This window comes from Symphalangus syndactylus, chromosome 17 (genome assembly GCF_028878055.3).
Source record: "Symphalangus syndactylus isolate Jambi chromosome 17, NHGRI_mSymSyn1-v2.1_pri, whole genome shotgun sequence".
In the NCBI taxonomy this organism is placed as follows: domain Eukaryota; kingdom Metazoa; phylum Chordata; class Mammalia; order Primates; family Hylobatidae; genus Symphalangus; species Symphalangus syndactylus.
Window position 1 is genome coordinate 89,707,406 of NC_072439.2, and position 13,934 is coordinate 89,721,339.

Consider the following 13,934-nt stretch of genomic DNA (forward strand, 5'->3'; position numbering starts at 1 on the left):
AGACAGCAGGCTTTTGCTTAGGCTTTTCTGTCTGTACACATAGGTGCTTCCAGTTACTGGCTTCAGCTCCACGTCCGGAATATAAGAGACACAAGAAAACTGGGGGAACTCACCGTTATGTTGTTCCTTGGGTTTTGAACCCCTAGTTAGCCTGCCTCCTCTTTTCTACCTATCAGAATATTCTTACATTTGTTTTGTGTAGAACAGCCAAGGATTTTAGTTGCACTCAGCAGGAGGAAGAGAGAAAAGTGTGTCTACTCGATCTTTCCAGAAGTGAAAGTCTCCACTGAACTTTTGAAATGGTGTTAAAACTGGATTTCTTACCCCAGTGTCTCATCCTTGCGGATAAACTGTCATACCCTCTTTAAAATACTGAGATACCATGTCATTTTCCTTTTTGCAGAACTCTCATGAATCTTCACTATTGCCTCTGGAATAATATATAACACATCTGACTGGTGTTTAAAGTCTTCGTTATGTAACTTTTACCCACCTCTTTAATCTCTTGCTCTTCCCTTCCACAGGACCTAGAATCTCAGTGAATTGGACTTCTGTCGGGATTCCCTGAAAACTCTTCATGGTGTCTTGCTGCCTCAACTTGCTAGTTATTCTGTATACTTAGGACACCCCCCAAAAATGCAAATTTTTTCTTTCCCATGTAAGGGTCATTTAGAAACTACAACCTATCTTTTCTACTTCCCTTAGAATTATGACCACGTTATCTGTAGCACTTCTGTGGTGTGGACTGCCTATTGCCTGTGTAGAAGTTACATGTGAATATAAACTTATTTCCACTACTAGATTATAAGATCCTTGAGGGATGAAGCCCTGTATAATTCCTCTTGGCCTTCTCCACAGGCCTTGGCACAGGGCATGACACAAAATACATGCACAAAGAATATCTGAAGAATTAACTCAATAACTCACATGTTTCCCTACATGATAGTCCATCCAAAAAGTCTAGTTGACTTTGCATCTTCAAGTATTTAGGGAGCTGTTTTCTAGGACTGGCTCCTGAGACAAGGATTGACTTAGCATCTAAAGAGAGCTGGTTTCTTGAGTAATTGGAGGGAAAGCATTACTTTCAGTTCCAAGCCAGATCTCTAGGGAAAGACTTTTTGTGGCTTTCAAAACTATAAAGACTGTATTGTAAGACTACAGGTTGATTATGAAAATATGGGACATAGACAGAGATCCAGAAATCTGCTGATTTATAGAAATAACACCTCCTATCATCCAAATTAGTAGTTCAAATTCTTCTTGGCAGTGCCAACCTAAAAGGGCATATATTTTAAAAGCAGGGTGGAAAAGTGATCTTCTTCATCTGTTCTTAGCTCAGAACATATCTATATCCAACAATATCCTTGAGATTGGCTTTGCATTGAGAGATCTATCCTGAGAATGAATATTTTCCAAGGAGCTCTCCCACTATCACAAAATAAGAGAAGGTAAAGTGGCTAGGAAGGGAGGAAGAGGTAGGGATGAGAACAAGAGGAGAGAAGAGGGAAAGTTTTCCAGTCTTGTAATTGTCAAGAGCCACTCCTTGATGATTCTGCCTCCTCTCCTTGTCTGAGCTTCTTTTCTCCCCATCATGTCTGCTGCAGTATCTTTTTAAATGGTCTCCCAGTCTGCATGTTTCTCTGTATCAGTCCATGCTAAACACAAACACCAAAACCATCTCCCTAAAACTGGACTCTGCGCTATCTACATTTTCAAAGAAACCTTTATCTCTTCCTTATGGCACAGTAATAATGTCCAGATCCCTTCACCAGGCACTCATGGTATATAGCTTTACCTCTCACTATCCCCGTTACACCTAAGCAGGTAAAAGAAGGATGGGAAAAATACAGTCTCTAAGTCAGACCTGAGCTCAACTCCAGCTCAGTTTCCTAACAGCTTAGTGATCTTGGGTAGCATATTTTACCTTGAGGAGCCTCAGTTTCGTTAAAAACTTGATTTAAAATAATAACTCAAAGGGCTGTCATGAGGAATAAGCAACGTAATGAATAAATTATATAGCATGTAATAGGTGCTCAATAAATGGTAGCTATTTGTACTATGCTCAACCACATTGAACAATTTCCCTTTTGCCAAAATTCCTCAGTCTTTTCTCAGGCCAATGGCCCTGGCAAGATTGCCAAATGTGCCTACAGAAATAATACATTATGCCAGGAGGAAAGAAGACTAACTGAGGATGAAAGGTGGGTGAGGATGAGACAGCATCCACATAAGGTAAGCTGCTCATTGTTAGAAAGAAGTGATGAATGGAGCTCTGAGAGAGGCGCAGGTGAAGGGGCAGGTCCACAAATTCAGAGTGGCCAGGCAGGGTCAGGCAGTTTCAGCATCTGATTTTCTTCCTTGATCATCAGAGCAATCCTCGGCCTGTCTTTCCACAACTGAGGAGGACACATCTCTTATCTCTTCATGCAGATGAATTGTCTGTGTTTCTTTAACGGAGAAGACACTCAGATGCTATATCCAGCACAGAAAAGAGGTTAGCAGAGGGCAACTCAGCTTGGGGGTTTAAATCGGAAGTATATTCACTATGGCTTGTACAGTTATAGTACCCATTATGTACGTGTGTTATTATAAGGGGCTCTAGGAAATAGCGTCAAGAGACTCACTTCGTAAGTACATTTATTATTATCTCTGCTGTTCAAGCCACACAAAATAAATGTCTGGCATTTCCAGAAATTGCTATCGATTCAGCAGCAGATTTTACAAGGCCAATCAATAACAGTTTCCTCCTTTCCCCCTCCCACAGTGTGTATTTATTTGTGATGAAGCTTTCTGTTCCTCCTGCGCTTTCTAGTGCTTATAATTGGTCCAGAATAAATGGATGATTTCATCTTTTTCCAGGAAAAAAAGAGAGAATAAAAAACCTGCTATTAAAAATATCTTCCTCCCCCAGCCAAAAACAAAACTGTATGTGTGAGGGAGACAGATAGAGATTGAGATAGATATATCAATATAGATACAGATATAGATAGCGACTGAATTCAAGCATGTCTGCCAGAGTGAGACCCTCAGCACATAAGCCACAGTTTGTGACCCTCTTTTCCCTGTAAAGGAGTCATGCTGGATTAGGAGATTAGGGGCCCAGAAAGGCATATAGATCCTTTCAGTCATGAGTTCTTGTATTATGATGCCTTTGTATTTTTTAGTGTCACCAACTATCTAACAGAGGCTGAAAGCAGGCAAGAACTTCAGAGTTCACCAACCCCAGCCTTTCTATAGATTAAAGCACAGAAGCTCAAAAAGGAAATACAGGAGGTATAAACTCAGGTCTCTTACCTCCTTGTACGATAATTTTCCCTGCTGCCCTACCATACCTGCCAGGGTACCTGACTCTATGTCTGTCACCAGAGAAAAGAGATTCTCGTAAGCATTTGTCAGAGGAACTTCACTGTGGCAGACAGTGGTGATTAGGATTCTCTTCCCCATTGTAACTCACTAACTCACTGTGGTCAAGCAGCTAGTCATTCATTCCCTGGCCTTTGGTGTCAGAACAGGGGCCAGCCTTCCTTGTCTCTTAAAGCCTATGGACAGTCTGCTTCACCAGCACCAACCCCACGTCCTGGACTAGCCATGGCTCTGAGCGGAGCCAGAGCAAAATACCACTGGCCGGCAAACAGGTGTGGGAGCACGTGGGAGTCATGCCCAACCTGCGCTGCTGGTCAGAAGTCTGTGCTCAGAAGAATAGTTTTCTCCTCGTCATGGGCTGAATTGTGTCGTCACTACCTTTTCCGCCCCCAAGAAAAAGATGCTGAAGTTCTAACCCCCAGGACCTCAGAATGTGACCTTTCTTGGAGACTGGATCTTTACAGAGGTAATCAAGTTAAAATGAGATGGTTAGGGTGAACTCTTCTAATACATCTGGTGTCCTTATAAAAAGGAGAAATGTCGACACTGAGAGAAACACCCACACAGGGAGAATGCCATGCGAAGATGAAGGCGGAATCAGAGTGATGCTTCTTCAAGCCAAGAAACACCAAAGCGTTATCAGCAAACCACCACGAGCTGGAAGAAAAGCCTAGAGCAGGTTCTCCTTCCCAGCCCTGAGAAGGAAGCAACCCTGCTGATGCTTTGGTTTCAGACTTCTGGCCCCCAGAACTGTGAGATGATACATTTCCTTTGTTTAGTACTACAAACCCAGTTTGTAGTCCTTTGTTGCAACGGTCCTAGCAAACTAATACACCTCTCTTTCTCAACAGCTAGAGTTCAGAGGGCCCAGCACTGAGGAATCCAGAACTTAAAGTCAGAAAAATGTTTTAACTAGACTGGAGGCTCAGAAGCCATCTTTGATAACTCCTCCCCAAATAAACACGGCGGCAGGAGAGACGGCATGAATACACAGGTAGAGTACATAACCCCAACTTCCCGCACAAAACACACTGTTGGCCAGCCACGGTGGCTCATGCCTGTAATCCCAGCATTGTGGGAGGCGGAGGCAGGCAGATCACCTGAAGTCAAGAGTTCCAGACCAGCCCAGCCAACATGGCAAAACCGTGTCTCTACTAAAAATACAAAAAAATATGAGCCGGGCATGGTGGCATATGCCTGTAATTCCAGCTACTCGGGAGGCTGAGGCAGGAGAATCACTTGAATCCGAGAGGAGGAGGTTGCAGTGAGCCGAGATCGTCCCACTGCACTCCAGCCTGGGTGACAGAGTGAGACTCCGTCTCAAAAACAAACAAACAAAAACAAAACAAAACATTTTTTACAAATGCGGAATAAGTAAAATACTGCCCAAGCTACATAAAATCAGTTGTCTGTGAGGCTATGTGGTAAGCATAAGTCATGCACAATTTGTGCTACAATACAGCAAAGTACATATGTTTTTCACCAGGGTAAAATATAAACATAAAGAAAACCCCTGAGCACCTTGGCAAAAATAACATTTCATAAGACCTATTTTACCTCTTTTTTTCCTGGGTACACAGGACGGCTGTACTTCCCGCTCTCCTTTGCTGCTAGAATGGGCCACGTAACTGATTCTGACCAATAGACTCTAAGTAGAAGTGACCTAAGTGGAAGCAAAGAAGAGGGATGTGAGTCTTCCATCGTGCCTTTTCCCCCATCATGGAGAAGTCATATGTCGAGATAGTGGAGATGCAAAATTAACCTAGACTGGACCCTTAAGTCACTGATTGAAAGGGACCTGCCCTGGAGAACCACCTGTCCATCAGTGAAGGTTCTGAGAGAAAGAACTAGGTGTCTCTGAGATTGCGTGAGAATTATCTACCCTGACACTAAGCCTAACCCAATTGATGATGGCCCCTTACCCTTGTGATCTGTCTTTGACCAGTATACTATTCAAAAACAAGTGATTTGGCTGGGCGCAGTGGCTCATGCCTGAAATCCCAGCACTTTGGGAGGCCAAGGTGGGCAGATCACTTGAGGTCAGGAGTTTGAGACCACCCTGGCCGGTATGGTGAAACCCCATCTCTACTAAAAATAAAAATATTAGCCAGGCGTGGTGGCTCCCGCCTGTGGTCCTAGTTACTTGGGAGGCTGAGGCAGGAGAATCACTTGAACCCGGGAGGTGGAGGTTGCAGTGAGCCATGATTGTGCCACTATACTCCAGCCTGGGCAACAGAGAGAGACTCCGTCTCAAAAAAAAAAAAAAAAATCCATTTAAAAATTATTAACTGGGCATTTCTCATGTTTCTTGTTTGCTGAGCTCACAGCCATTTTGGTGGAGCAACCCACCAAACTATGTTCATGTGATTCCTGCCTGAAGTCACAGACTCCAGTCCCCATGATAAAGGAACTGCGTTCCTAACTAGTCCTCCCTTAAGGAAAAAGGATGCTTCCTATTTCACAAAGCAGACTTTCTCAGACCAACCCTGATTGTTAGAAATGTATTTCTTCAGACCACCTAAAGTCAGACCCTCTGTCACTTTCACACACTCGCCTTCCCAGTTCTACCCTCTAGAGCTTGGGAATAACAAGAAACAAGTCCATACTTCTCCCAAACTTCTTTCCCCTAGGCTGATGTTTTCATCAACGGAGATTTCTTTCCAGAAGCCTTGTTAATCAAGCTATCACTAATGAGTCAAATCCCAATAGAATGCAGGCCAAAACATTGTCCCAATTATTTCATTGTGTTAGGATTTTATAATATAAAAAATATATATTTTAAAGAAATGGAATTCCTCCTGGGGCCTAACATTCTTTCCGTTTTAGAAAGATTTGCATCATAGTAATATTTGTTGTATTTTGCTTTATTGGGATTGAACCTGCCATTATGCTGCTGAGTGTCTGAGTATGAATGTTGGAAATAGCTTTCTCTCACCGTTAGCTCAGAAAAATCTGTCAGTAAAACACAGGCAAATAGATTATGATTGTGTCGACAGCCTTTTTCATAAGCTAATGAGCTCTCTAACCCATTCGTGACTGCTGTCCTCCACAAGGTCTTGCAAGCAGATTGCTCAAGAGTTTGCTGAATTTGGCGAATTGATACACTGGACTCATTTGATTTCCCATTTCTATGAATGATTGTTAGGTAATTTAACAATACATGAGTGTGCTTAGAATGCCTTATGGGGCATTAGTTAAGGTAAATAAGCAATCAGTTGAGAACAACAATGTTAACACAGGCAAAATCTACTATCTTCCTTTTTAGTAGTGGATTCCCTTCATGTTTTAAGTGGAAATTTTAAAAGACATGCATACATGTGAGACTTCTGAGTCCTGTCATTCATATTTTATCATTAAGACTACTACAGGAGAGGGAACATACAATTTTACTTGAAAGAAATCCAGTCAACATGAGGGCTAAAACAAACCAAAAAAAAAAAAAAAAAAAAAACAGTGGAAAATTTCAACCATACTATAAAAATATATTTTTTTAATTTAAGTATTTAAGTTCAAATATTTGGTATTGCCATGGCTGGGGAAACACTTTTATATACTCCTTGTAGGAGTATAAACAGAGGTAATATTTTGGAAACGCAATTTGGCAAATATTATCAAAAGCCTTTCAAGTGTGCATACCCTTTGATGCAGACCCACTGATTTCACTTACAGGAATTTATTCTAAGGAGATAATACTGGGTATGTGCAAAGATTTATTTACGAAGATGTTTATTGCAACAGTACTTATAATAGAAGCAATTGGAAAACAACAAATAACCAATAAAAGAAAATTGGCTTTTAAAAAAAAGATTCATTTATACAATGTTATATTGTACAGTCCTTAAAAATTATGTTATAGAAAAATTATTAATATGAAAAAATATCCATAATATACTATTAAGCTAAAGAAGCAAGTTTTGAAACAGTATTTTCAGGATGCCAATTTGGCAAACTCTCATATAAACATAGATTAAAGACATACCAAAATTTAGCAGTACCTACCTCTGAAGGTTGGGATTATGGGTGGTTTTTATTTCCTTCTTTATCTCTTCTGAATTTCTCTAAATGTTTTATAGTGAACACAATATATTTGCTGTACAGAAATACTATGATGAGATTTAATCTTATATGTAAAAGATTCTAATTTCTGAAGATGCTATTGTTATGAGGAAATCAGGCACGTTTTCCTACTGGTTCAATTCACAATGCTAAGTGAACCAAACCTTTTTTTGGCATTTCTAATTACTACAGCGCCAAACATACTCCATCTTTTAAAGCAAGTTTGAAAACCGGTGGACAATTTACAATTAGCCAAGACACTCAGTTCAGTTTCCTTGAAATAAAAAGATGTGTGGAGTCTTTCAAGATGGAAAGAGAATATTAGTATTACCACCCAAGAGCATTAGATGTGGAGTCAAAACAACTACAGCCAAGTTCAAATTCTAATACTAACTGCCAGGTGACTTGAGGAAGTCTCTTAGTCCTTCCATAGGGCTCCCAGACTGCAGCTATATAGATATACTTTTTTTTTAAATAAGGGATATGAAAGATCAATGTGTATTTACCTGAAATACCACCAAAGCAGTCATATGTTATATAGCACATAGCTTTAAGTCACCCCTAGACAAGAATCACAATAACTAATAACCAGTCTTGGTTAGAATGACATTGATGAAACTGATTTTCTTTTTCTCTTTGTCTTTATGTCTGTTGTTTGTTGGCTTATTTGATATATGTGAAATAAAACATACACTGACGCACAAAGTGCATAAGTCATAAATGTACAGTTTAACATATTATTGCAATGCAAGCCCCAGTGTAAGCCCCACCCAAGTGAAGAAATAGAACAGAGCCAGCACCTCGAAGGACTGATGTGCCGCTTCCTAATCACACTGCCTTTCTTGCCCTGGAGTCACAACTCTCCTGATGTTATTGTGATCATTTCCTTGATTTGCTGTATAGTTTTACCGCCTAAGTTTGCATTAACAATACAGTTTACTTGTGTTTAGTTTTGAACTTATATAAATGGAATCATACAGGAAAAATTGTCATGATATGATGGTTGTAAAAAACGTTTTGTAAAGTGTAAAGTATGTATGAGTAAATGACATTATTATCAGCAATCCTATTACGTGGGAACATAGACATTGAGTTGCAACCCTGTAAAGCAGGTGGCTGATCTCACAATTTTGATGTTAAGTCATTTGCAGTCAGGTCTAGACCTTCTCACCTCTCCAGATAGTCATCCTAAGCTCACGGACAAGGATCCACTGAAGCTCTGTATTTGTGACTTCTTGTGCCACCTGGATGGAAAAGTACCCACCCAAGGCTGAAGGGATCCATAAACACCTGCTTTGTTCATAAACAAGCAGGCTTCCCTCTGTTGAGTGAGTTCCCCAGTTATTATCAAGGCTCTAAGGTCATAACTGGTTAATTGTTGGCTAGAAATCAATACACAGAGAGGGATGATTTTTGATAAGAGCTTATAATAAGCAAATTCAAGTTCAAAAGACTTGCTGTGTTTTTGCTCTTACATGCTGAAGAAAAGGTGCTGATCTCTTTTGTGGGAAAAACCATAGCCCCACTCACGCTGCTAGCTAAATTAAGAACTGCTTAATATTTTTAACAGGTCTTTGGCCAATTCATTTTGTCCTTATGCCCAGGTATTCAAATACTACCTAGAATTTTTTTTAATTGCAAGCAAATTCATCAACCTATTCTCTGGCATCATGAGGCCTCAGGGTTATAGCTACCCTTTGTCCCAGTTTTGAAACAATCTTGCCATTCTTTGATGTTAGCGGCTACCTTGTGAACTGATCCGTGGGGCTCCCAGTGCCTGAGGCTCAGTATCACCGTGGGTTTCCCAGCTGGCATTTGGCCAAAGTTTGCCATTCCTCCTGTGCAGCCACCCATGCATGTGTACATGAGCACACGCATGTGTGAATGGGTGGGTGTGTTCAAGCGTGTGTAGGCATACTGTCTGCTCATTCCACAAGTAGCATTACTGTGGATGGTAGCAATAACAGTAAGAATGCTTTTCATATAGTAAATGTTGGGTAAATGAGTGAACAAATGAGTAACGCTTCAACAGGCTTTCTACCCCAACATTCCTCTTCTCACAACTGAGCCCGTTTGAATTCCACCTTCGGGCTCAAAACTGTCATTCCAAGGACTAATTCAAGACTTAGTCGAGTAAAATTTCAGAGGCTTTAGTCCAGATTCTCAAAAGATTCAGAATCCATTGTACCTGGCCAATCTTCCCGTGATGATGTTCAGTCCAAATTTGGACCACTGCTTTGTTTCTCTCCATAGAAGCCAGGTGCACTCCACCTTGAGTACCTGGAGCACTTGCTACTCAGCCTGGAGACCTTGTTGACTATGTCCATTCCCATAGACAGTGGACATCATCTTCCTAAATTCAAGTAACTAAGACTGACTTCTTACGCTACTCAGACCTTGCCCAAATTAACATGTGGCTTTGTCTCAGTATTGGAAGATTTTTTGCCAAAACCTTTACCTTTCCCTGGTCCTCCCTGATCCTGACCAAAGCCACTTCTTATCATACTCTCCACATGCCGCATCTATTCACTGGAATTTCTCACCTCACTAGCATCTTGGTCTGTCCTCAGACCATCATGATGGGCATCCCTAATTTCCAGTTCCACTACTGTCCTGATCTGCCCTTTCCATTGCCTACTGAAAGGTCTTCAAATTTTAAATTAAATATAACAAAAAATTTTATTTTTTTTCTTTTTTCCCCAAAGTGCCTTGGAAACTTATAAACAATAAATTTTAAAACTAGGCTTTCAAAGCAAGTAAATAAGCAAAAAGAAAACAATCATAATAAACTTTGTGAAAGTATGAGTACAAATGGAAAGACATACCATGTTTATGGATTGGAAGACTGGGTACAGTCAAGAAGTCAATTCTTTACAAATTGATAAATAGAATTAATAAAGTTCCAATCCAAATCCCTAGAAAGATTTTTTTTAATAGGTAAAGAAACTGATTCTAAAGTTTATATGGAAAGACAAGGAACTAGAATAATCAAAACGAGTCTGAAAAAGAAGAATAAAGTTGGAGGATTGGCCCTGCCTTCCTGCCTGATTTCACAGCCTGTTATACAGTAATCAGAAAGTGTGGTATTAGCAAACAAATGGACACATAGATCATTGAGAAAGAATAAAGACTCCAGAAATACACTTATATGCATATGGCCAATTAATTTCTTACAGACACAAAGGCAATTTAGTTTATTTTCAAAAACTTATGCTGGAACATATATATCTGTGTATGCTAATATGTGAACCACTTCAACCTAAACATCACACCTTATAAAAAATTAAATTAACTCAAAATAGATCACAGATTTAAATATAAAATGTAAATCTATAAAATGTTTAGAAGAAGAAATAGGAGAAATATTTATGACCTAGGGCTAGGCACAGATCCCTTTGATATGACATTAAAAATACAATATATAAAATTTTAAAAATGAGTTGATTGAACTTTATCAAAATTAAAAAATCTTTACTCTAGGAAAGATACTATTAAGACATGAAAAAATAAGGTAAAGACTGGAAGAAAATAGCTGCAAATCACATATCTAACAAAGGACCTATATCTAGAATATATAAAGAACTCTCAAAACTCAACAGTAAAACATACAATCCAATTTTTCAAAATATGCAAGAGAATGAATAAACACTACATCATAGATGATATACAGATGGCAAATAAGCACATAAGGAAATGCACAACATCATTAGCCATTAGGAAATGAAAATTAAAATCACAATTGGATATCACTACGTATCTATTGTTTTTGTTTTCATTTTATTTGAGACAGAGTCTTGCTTTGTCACCCAGGCTGGAGTGCAGTGGCACGATCTTGGCTCACTGCAACCTCTGCCTCCTAGGTTCAAGCGTTTCTCATGCCTCAGCCTCCTGAGTAGCTGGGATTACAGTTGTGCACCACCACGCCCGGCTAATTTTTTGTATTTTTAATAGAGATGTGGTTTCACTATGTTGGCCAGGCTGGTCTTGAACTCCTGTCCTCAAGTGATCTGCCTGCCTCAGCCTCCCAAAGTGCTAGGATTACAGGCATGAGCCACCGTGCCCAGCCACACTATATAGCTATTGGAAGGGCTAAAATAAAAATTTTAAAAAACTGACAGTACCAAGTACTAACAAGAATGAAGAGCAGTGATATTCTTATGCATTCCTGGTGGGTGAGGAAAAAAGGTAAAATACTCTGTAAAACAGTTTGGTAGGTTCTTATAAAGTAAATGTACACTTACCCTAGGACATGGCAAAACATGTTTACACAAAAACCTCTACACAAATGTTTATAGCACCTCTATTCATAATACCTACAAAGTGGAAACAGCTCAAATGTTTTTGAACAGATGAATGAATAAGCTGGAATATTTTTCAGCAAAAATAAGAACTATTACTACACATATCTCAAAGGCATCACACTGAGTGAAAGAAGTCAGGTTTTAAAAGTTACATACTGTATGATCCCATTTATATGACACTCTGGATAAGGCAAAATTATTAAAACAGAGAACATATTAGTGGTTGCTGGGGCTTAGAAGTAAAGGGAGGGTATGATTCCAAAGAACAGCACAAGGTTTTGTTGAGGTGATGGAACTGTCCATCCTGATCGTTGTGGTGGTCATATAAATCTATACATAGCTTATACCCACAAAACCGTACTTTACGTCATGTCAATTTTAAAACTAAAACTAAAAAGAAGTCTCAGCACACTTCATTTGAATCTTTTTCCATATGGATAAATATTAATAGAATCATTTTGTATTATATAATAATGTTTAACCAGTTTTAGTTTTAAAATACTGTAAGTAACTTCCAATGTGATGAAATACGCGTCTCCATACCAAGTTTTAATGGTTGGGTTGTGTTCCATTGAATGGATAGAACACATATTACATAAGGAATACCATGTTGTTGAGCATTTGGGTTGTTTCTGATTTTTCAATTTTAGAAATGATATGTTATATACAGATAAATATCTGTGTGAGTTCTTAATTATGCTTTAGAAAATGTTTGGAAGTAAACTTGCTGGGTCAAAGGTGTGAACTTTTAAAAAGTCTTCAGTATGTTTGTCAAAATGTCCTCCAGAAAAGTTATGCCAAAATCCCAGCCCCCTATCCCAGGGAGGCAATAAGAGTGCCCATTTCACTATATGCTCCCCACTCACATTCTGCTATTATATTATGTGGGGTTAAAACTTCTTCAAACCCTTCCACATGTCAATATCAGAGGTGTCATCTTTAAACAAACAACCCTCAGAGCCCAGCACAATGCCTGGCACATAGAAGACACTGTTTAGCCGGGCGCGGTGGCTCACGCCTGTAATCCCAGCACTTTGGGAGGCTGGGCAGGTGCGTCACCTGAGGTCAGGAGTTGGAGACCAGCCTGATAAACATGGAGAAACCCCGTCTCTACTAAAAATACAAAATTAGCAGGGTGTGGTGGTGCATGCCTGTAGTTCCAGCTACTCGGGAGGCTGAGGCAGAGGAATCACTTGAACCCAGGAGGCGAAGGTTGCAGTGAGCTGAGATCGTGCCACTGCACTGAAGCCTGGGAAACGAGAGAAACTCCGTCACCAAAAAAAAAAAAAAAAAAAAAAAGAGGACACTGTTTAATATTTGTGTTTGTTGGCAAGAATAAATGAATGGACCTACATTTGTCTTTGGTAATAACTTTTCCTATTTAAAGCTAAACTCTTTAGAGTTACTAAACATTTCAAGCAGCAATTATTAATTCAGCACTAGAGCAATGGTCTCAAAACATTTTTTTAAATCAAACTCCACCAATAAGAAAATTTGTGAATTCACCTCAATACATTTATTTATATTTTTATATTTATATGTATACACTCCTGCAAATCTATACATTAAAGAATAATAAGGGTTAATTTCTTTCTTATTTGGAGTTAAAAATAGGCATAAATAAAAGTTTGAATATTTTCTTCACACTCTTCAAAATATTGTTCTTTATATTTCCCCAGGCTGGGCACATTCTGCAGATTACTGTTCAAAGGAGCCTGGACACCAGGTTCTCTTCTGGACACCATGAAGAATACAGCAAAGGACAATACAGGCCCTGTCCTCAGGATTTCACCAGCAGCCTGGGAACAAATGCCACAAAAACTTTCTAGCTATCAGAGTCATATGAAAGCAGGGAATGGAGAGATTGCTTCCTACTGGGGAAGAGAAGAGTCTTCAGGGAAGAAGGGGCCCTGGAGCAGGTCATAAAGTACGTAAAGAAGAATTTTGTGTTCTGTATGCCGAGAAAACCCCTCTTTACCCACGCGCTGGCAACATTACAGGATGTCATGCTGGGTAGTGCTGTTGAGTGGGGAAGAGTCAGTACACCTGCCATGTGATAACTGTTGGTGGGTTTCCCTTCATGTGTTTCTTCCTGTTTGTTTAATGTATATATTTTCATTCTGCCTCCAGGACACAGTGCACATATTTCAGTTTTGGCAAAGGACAATGCCATAGGGGTGTGGGAGGAAGATGCCTCTGGCAAAGACAGCTGAA

General features: G+C 39.6%; 1 long non-coding RNA gene across 1 annotated transcript; it reads left to right on the top strand.

The window, feature by feature from the left end:
- The first annotated feature begins 3,794 nt into the window (after window positions 1-3,794).
- On the top strand, window positions 3,795-13,704 carry LOC134733342 (uncharacterized). The gene is made up of 3 exons (XR_010116801.1): window positions 3,795-4,115; window positions 4,215-4,357; window positions 13,400-13,704. It is a non-coding gene; the product is annotated as an uncharacterized lncRNA (long non-coding RNA).
- Window positions 13,705-13,934: the final 230 nt, after the last annotated feature.